Source organism: Salvelinus sp. IW2-2015, linkage group LG1 (assembly GCF_002910315.2).
Source record: "Salvelinus sp. IW2-2015 linkage group LG1, ASM291031v2, whole genome shotgun sequence".
NCBI classification, from domain to species: Eukaryota; Metazoa; Chordata; class Actinopteri; order Salmoniformes; family Salmonidae; genus Salvelinus; species Salvelinus sp. IW2-2015.
In genome coordinates, this window is record NC_036838.1 from 42199677 (window position 1) to 42207727 (window position 8051).

The 8051-nt window shown below is 42.4% G+C and overlaps 1 pseudogene; it reads right to left on the minus strand.

Moving 5' to 3' along the window:
• Positions 1–981: 981 nt before the first annotated feature.
• The window catches only part of LOC111976291 (alkaline phosphatase-like), an 11280-nt pseudogene continuing 4210 nt past the window's right edge, over positions 982–8051 (minus strand).

Genomic DNA, 8051 nt, shown 5'->3' on the forward strand with positions numbered 1-8051 from the left:
TTTTTTTGCCTACGGTTACTGACACCAGTCATATTCAGCAGGTCTTGCGTGTTCGTAAATTCATCAGTTATTCAGCGCTCTGGCACACTCGGAGCACTCTGAAATCGGAGTAGATGGCTWGCCAGAGTGAATTTGCGAACACAAGAGAAATGCTAACTGGATAACAGGCATTCAGCATAGCTACCAATCAAAGTGATTCACATGTATTTCTAGCTAACCAAATGACACGTGCATCTCTAGCTGTGTAGCCACCAAAAAATGATATGAGGGGGAAAAGTCGGTGAATGTCCTCACCAACGTCCTCACTCACTCATGACGTCCTCCTAGCAGCTAGCTAGCTATCTAGCTAACGCTAGGCTCTGTGTTTTTAGCTAGCTACATAAATAGATACGCTAGCATATTAGCCACATTATGTCTGACTTGTGATCATTGCCCTTGCTAGTTTGATTGTATTGACATTCCCATGCCTTAGTTACATTCGTCAGTTTTTGTCCAAAATATTGAGTMATTGAAAATGAAACAGTGCATCCCGAATGGAGGCCAGTTGTGATTTACAACATAATGTATTTACACCAAATGTATTGGTGAATTATATAAATCATGCTTTGAACTACATCCATCTATTCTGCCAACAATGCCTTAATGTACGTCATGGAATGTTGAGTCAAATAGAACCTATTTTTAAAATCTCTTATAAAGTTGATTTTGTAGGATTAACTGGGAATTTGATATTGTTGACTGATATTATGATTGTCTGTCGGTTCCATAGCTGCAAAGTAGTTAAAACGCTGTCGGTTCCACTTTAAATGCCCTTACATTGGTCCCAAAGTCATTAAACTGTACAGAATGATTAAAAGAAATCAACAATAGAGGAAGAATCCAATCCGCATTATATCCACACTATAAAAAAGGTGTGGGAGTAATACATATATACAGAGAGGAGGGGTGGGGGTAGTGCAGGAGGGGGGTTGGGGTGAAAGGTCAGCAGAAGAGGCGGATGAGTGTGAGGAGAGCTGTCAGGCTGGGCAGAGCAGCGCTGAGACTAGAGGCTCTACTGGATGACATGCAGTGGTCTCTGTTCTGCCAATGCAGCAGCATAACCCATGACATGGGCGAATTATTCTGCTCGTGTACACCGTGCCAGGCAGGTGGCCATAGGGCCCTTAGCAACACATTGCCACGATCCTCTCCTCCATGAGGTCTCCATACTCAGCGCGTCACTGCAGAGACTGGCCTTGTAGTTATTTTCCTGCTGACAGAGAGGCGAAGGTAAGGAAGCCGTGAGGAGGGTAGGGGGAAAGGGAAGGGAGAAAGCAGATCAGATGGATGATTTCTGGCCATTGCCAAAGATACCAAGTTATGTTCTCTATGACAGAGGACTATCAAAATGAACAATACTCCATTTGATGTAAAATTCATACCATAGTCAGCGGTGGAGACGTTCTCTGCTCAGGACCATTGACTACTTTGAACCATGGTCCGTTCCCATATAAGATGCCGGTGGAAGGCTTCTGTCCACATCACTCAACATGGAGCCAGTCCTGTAGACAGAGAGGGAAAGTAATTGAACCACCTCCATCACAAACCATTAATTACAACATCCACGACATCAAGTGACTGATGACTGAGGTTGTAGCCCATACAAGTACAATACATTGTTGCAAAATCATCCACTGCTCACCCAAAAAATGTGTTCCCCTTGGGAGTGTAGCCTCAAAGTTGAACATGTGAGATGGTCAGCAGTTGACGACAGTCAATGTGCAATTTATGGCTGGTCACGAGGCCGGCGTGGTCCAATGGCCCGGGTCCATCTCCACTGCCTTCATGCAGGGCCCTTGCTTGGCTTTACCCTCGTGATGTCCGTGTCGATGCGCCCCCCGCCAACGCACAGCCTGGTTAACCTCTCTCTCTCAGCAGATGAGAAAACTACAACACACTGGCAAATCAGCCCACTATTACAAACTCACATTCAACGATGATATACATTATTAAACTTATGCAACAGATACAGATACTTTTACTGGTGCCAGAGAAATGTAACACAAGCAATCACCCTCCACCCAGCAGTAGAATCCGCTGGGGTTTTCGTCAGGATCTTGATGGCCACCTTTCCACCATCTCTGTCAGGGAGGATCTGTCTCAATTGTTTCTCTCCAGGTCAATAGGAAGATCTCCAGGCTCAACACAGACCTGTACGTTAACACAGGAAGCAGGGTTTAAAAATATTGCAAATAGAGCAGAAGATGATCAGTAGGTAACATGAATACAAATATGAACAGGGCAGTCGTTGAAATCAATAAAGAGCAACTATTTAAAAAAAACTCACCCAAAAGGGTAATCCACACTATTAGGATTTTTAGCGATAAAAGCTTCCTTCTTCGTCCATACATAGTGGGCGTTCTGTTATTTAAAAGATTAAAAAACAATACATCAATAATGGCATTGATCTAACCTGTATGACAACCTAAAACTATTCAAATGTTGATAAGAAAAAATGGGAGAAAGGAAGACAGAGAAACAAGGAAAAGAAACAACAGGACATGGTAAGAAAGAGGAGTGAGAGAAGAACTAAGAAGTAGAGCAGCTGACCTTGTTTTTCATTTTCTGTTATTCCACTCCTCCACCAAAGTCCTTTCTGATAAATGCGCTACGAATAGTTATTCTTCTCTCCAGATATCCACATCGACTGGTTTTGGGCAACATGTACTTCCTCCCTCCTCCCATAATTCACCTAGGACATCCACCACAAGAGATATAAAACATTGGAATCTCTCTATGACATCCCCGGTTAGGGTGAAATATTTCCCGGTTATTTCTACCAAAGTTCAAATCACGAGAACAAATCACGTTTTTCTACCGGGTACCGGTATTTCCCACCAAAAACCAGAAGGTCACTCAAAAAGCACAAAATTTGTTTAATCCATGTTACGTGAGCATGTTCTCTTTGCCAAGATAATCCATGCCACCTGACAGAGGGGATGTGTATATCAAGAAGCTGATTAAACAGCATATCATATTACACAAGGCAACCTTGTGCTGGGAACAATAAAAGGCCATTTTAAACTGAGCAGTTTTGTCACACAACCCAATGCCACAGATGTCTCAAGTTTTAAGGGAGCGTGCAATTGGCATGCTGACTGCAGACCTGTTGCCAGATAATTTAATGTAAATTTTTCCACCATAAACTGGCTCCAACGTCGCTTTAGAGAATTTGGCAGTACATCCAACCAGCTTCAAGACCGCAGACCATGATGTGTAACCACACCAGCCCGGGACCTCCACATCCGGTTTCTTCACCTGTGGGATTGTATGGGGGGGGGGGTCTGTAATAAAGCCCCTTTGTGGGTAAAAACTAATTCTGATTGGCTAGGCCTGGCTGTCAAGTGGGTGAGCCTACAATATGCCCTCCCAGGCCCATCCATGGCTGCACCCCTGCCAGTCATGTGAAATCCACAGATTAGGGCCTAATGAATTAATTTCAATTGACTGATTTCCTTATTATGAACTGTTACTCAGTAAAATATTTGAAATTCTTGCATGTTGCGTTTATATGTTTGTTGTATATAATTAGTAGACTGATGCATACAGTATCTTTCAAAGTATTTCCCCTAATGTTATTAGCCTACCTCCTCTTTCTCTCTTGTTGCTTCATTCCTTCCTCGCATTCAACAGGTAGGCTGAATTAAATACATTTTGTTGTCCTTAACTTCATCATTCTAATTACAACTTTGAATAATATAGGACTAAAATTAGATGCAGAAGGCTTTCACTTCTCATCACAAAGATTGAATGGTTATGGTTCTGAATAAATAACTGCTGTAGCCTACCGCGTTCACTCTTCTTTCAAACTACCCGTGAATTCTGGCTGCTGTATTTAACATTCAGCAAACAAGAGCTTGCATCCCTCTTCGAATAGTCTATTGGTATAAGAAATGCAACAAAAAAAAGAAAGTCCAGCAAGCTATTCTAGTCTAGCTTTTCCTGCATGGGACTCCAAGAGCTAAGGAACGTTGTTTAACAAGCTATTCTAGTCTAGCTTTTCCTGCATGGGACTCCAATAGCTAAGGAACTTTGTTTAAGGAGAGMGGCCTGCGGAGCACAGGTGCGTGCGTATTGTGCAAGACACAGAGGCTATAAATTAGAAGCTTATTATGCATTACCCATCATTAATTAGCTAAATATAAGTATAATACTGCATTGAAAGTATTACATGAAACAAGTAGGCTAGGACTTGTATATACAGTGCATTCRGAAAGTATTCCGACTCCTTCACTTTTACAGCCTTGTTCTAAAATGGATTAAATAGTTTAATCCCCTAATCAATCTACACACAATATCCCAAAACGACAAAGCAAAAGCAGTTTTTTTTGTTGCAAATTAATAACACATTTAAAACTGAAATATGACATTTACATAAGTATTCAGGCCATAGAGAAGCCAGATTTAGACATTGCATATAATTTAATAGTTCCATTTCACCCCATGCTGTTCATATAAATAATTTATTATAATTTACAGGTTTTTCAAAGTTATTTATCCTGGGAAAAGGGAGTGGTTTTGGGCAATAAATCCACAATAAATYTCAGTAACCGGGTTCCCGCCATGCAACCTTAAACCATGGCAGGAGGAGAGGAATTATCTGTGAGTCGTTACATTACAGGTGCAAGTTGCTCAACATTACTGTCTGAACAATGTATACAGAATAAAGAGCAATCATTGTTTTCAACAATAGCTGTTGCTTATAAAAATGCTCTGTTTTTAGCATGATTACTGGATATTTTCTGTAATATCAGGATCCATATTATATACACTACATGACCAAGAGTATGTGGACACCTGCTCATTGAACATATCATTCCAAAATTATAGCATTAATATGGAGTTGGTCACCCTTTGCTGTTATAACAGCCTCCACTCTTCTGGGAAGATGTTGGAACATTGCTGGTGGGACCTGCTTCCATTCAGCCACAAGATCATTAGTGAGGTCGGCACTGATGTTGGGTGATTAGGCCTGGCTCGCAGTCTGCGTTCCAATTCATCCCAAAGGTGTTTGATGGAGTTGAGGTCAGGGCTCTGTGCAGGCCAGTCAAGTTCTTCTACACCGATCTCGACAAACCATTTCTGTATGGACCTCGCTTTGTGCACGGGGGCATTGTCATGCTGAAACAGGAAAGTACCTTCCCCAAGTTGTTGCCACAAAGTTGGAAGCACAGAATCGTCTATAATGTCATTATATGCTGTAGCGTTAAGACTTCCCTTCACTGGAACTAAGAAAAACAGCTCCAGACAATTATTCCTCCTCCACCAAACTTTACAGTTGGCACTGTGCATTGGGGCAGGTAGCGTTCTCCTGGCATCTACCAAACCCAGAGTCGTCCGTCTGAGTGCCAGAAGCGTGATGTATCATTCCAGGTAAGGTGTTTCCACTGCTCCAGTTTCCAATGGTGGCAATCTTTACACCCCTCCAGCCGACGCTTGGCATTGCGACRAACAGTTATCGTGCTGACGTTGCTTCCAGAGACATTTTGGGACACAGTAGTGAGTTTTGCAACAGAGGACAGATGATATTTTACGCACTACGTGCTTCAGCACTCACGTTCTGTGAGCTTGTGGGGCCTACCACTTTGCGGCTGAGCTGTTGTTGCTCCGAGACGWTTCCACTTCACAGTAACAGCCCTTACAGTTTACCGTGGCAGCTTAGGCAGGGCAGAAATTTGATGAACTGACTTGTTGGAAAGGTTGCTTCCTATGACGGTGCCACGTTGAAAGTCACTGAGCTCTTCAGTAAAGCCATTCTACTGCCAATGTTTGTCTATGGAGATTGCATGCCTGTGTGCTCGATTTTATACACCTGTAAGCAACGGGTGTGGCTGAAATAGCCGAATCCACTAATTTGAAGGAGTGTCCACATACTTTTGTATATATTGTGTATATGCTGTGACTCACATCAATGTTAGGAATGTTCTCAAAGAGCTGCCTGGCGATGTCCTTGCAGCCCGCCTGTACTGCCTCAGCGGGCATCTCTCCATCGGAGTACCAGTCCCTGTCAACACAGTGGGCATAAGCCGCACTGGGGGTGGCATGGTTCACACGCGTTGTCGTGACTATTCCCACTGACTTGCCTGGGTAACAAACACACAAACATTTTTGAACCTGCTACTAGGATTCTGTGCAATAGTCCGCCAGATCTGAAGACAACGATTAGCTCCAAAGAATCTGCTAATTCTAGTTGAACTTGAACAGAGTGTCAATTCATTTTTCAGTCATTTGAGAAATATGAGAAAACTATTTCTKTATTTTCTTGTTTGTTGGATCCCTGATCCTCTCTGACCCCTGACCTCTACTCCAGAAGACTTGTTTTCATTCYTGCYATGTCTMTAAGTCATTGGGGKCTGCTAGGGAGTCTCTGCTTTTGAGAAAATACATCTGCAGCTATAAACTCCCCATTGATATCCATGCATGCCTACGATTACAATGTTATCATGGTGTGTCTCTACTGCTAATCTCAGGTTGGCCAAATAARGCTTAATAGATCTGGTGTGGAAAGGTACTGTGAAAAAACATGAGTTATAATGAGACAGTACCGGCTTCCTTGGCCCATCTGAGGATGGAGGTGACCTCGTTGCCCTGTGTGGTGTTGCACTGGGAACGGACGGCAGCTGCACTCACACCCACCGTGCCCTCGTTGGCCTTCACCCCACAGAGGTATGCTGTGGCCGTACCCGCACTGTCCTGCCACTGGGCATTGGTGTTTATATGTCATGCAAGAGACAGGACAGTAACGTGTGAAAGTTAATATACGAATTGAGTAGGAGACATTGTTTCTGGCATTTGCGTGTTGGGTGTTATCCACACTCCAAGCATCACGCGGTTGAAAAGCCGCTCAGGATTGGGTGTCATTTCTTTTACATTCTAAACTCTTACACATTATTGACACCAGAACTAGCTACATGATCAATCATGTGTGGAATGTGTGGTCCGCCTTAAACTATAAAAAGAGCAGTTTCTATGATGTGTTGCTTCTTGCCAAAGTATGTACATACTAACACATTTATTATGTAGAATAGACAGTATGTGACCGGGTATATTGGTGCTTGCTCCTTTTGGTGAACGCATTCATTACTTCAGATCACTAATGGCAAAGCTATTCTATAGAGCTTTTCTATATGAATAACAGACCAGGTTCAGACCTTGGAAGCGCAACAAAGGGGAAATTTGTCCATACTCCCAGCTGGGTCCTCCTCTCCACTCTGTCTGCTCAGGGGGCTGCCCGCTTCAGTATTGCGTGCTGCGTGCATGTGGGAATGCCCATTCTAACACAACAAAAGCAAAGCAGTGCTCGTCTGTTATGGTGTGATTTCTATTTAAGGATAGAAAGCCCTTTCCATCTCAATGCATTGAACACCTTTTGGTTTTCTAATCTGTTAACGATGGTCTACCCACTGAACAGACAACTCTACATTTGGGGGTAAAGAACCGGCCGTCAAAAGAGCTTTTTTACCTGAGATGCTGCCATTTTCACAAGTCAACAAAATCGTGTATTTTTAGAGGTGACTATCTATTTTTCCTTTGTTTTTATATGGGTTATGCAAAATGGATGCTTTATGTAGAGGAATGTGAACTACGTGCACTTTCACTTTATCCACTGCATGATTGTTTTTTAAGCATGGTTGTCATTACATGATAGAGTAAGGTACATTGTAGTGCTGCTGCATGTAAAACATAGACAGTTAAGAATCCTATGGGGAGGGCAGTTTAATGGGTCACTAACATAACATAAATATTAACATGAAGCAAAGTGATCCATTGGAACTGTAAGCATGTTGGTTAATGCTCATATGGCTTCCCATATTCAACATTCGATTTAAAAGTCTAAAATTACTATTTACTCTGACTGGATTACGTCAATCCTCGCAGAATGTTTAGATGGAAACGACTGTGTTTGTGAAGGAGGATATACTTATCATCAAAATACTAGTTTTCTCAACCACTGAGGGAAAGATAATCTGGAAAATGTTATAAAAATATAACATCTGTATGCTGCAACATAA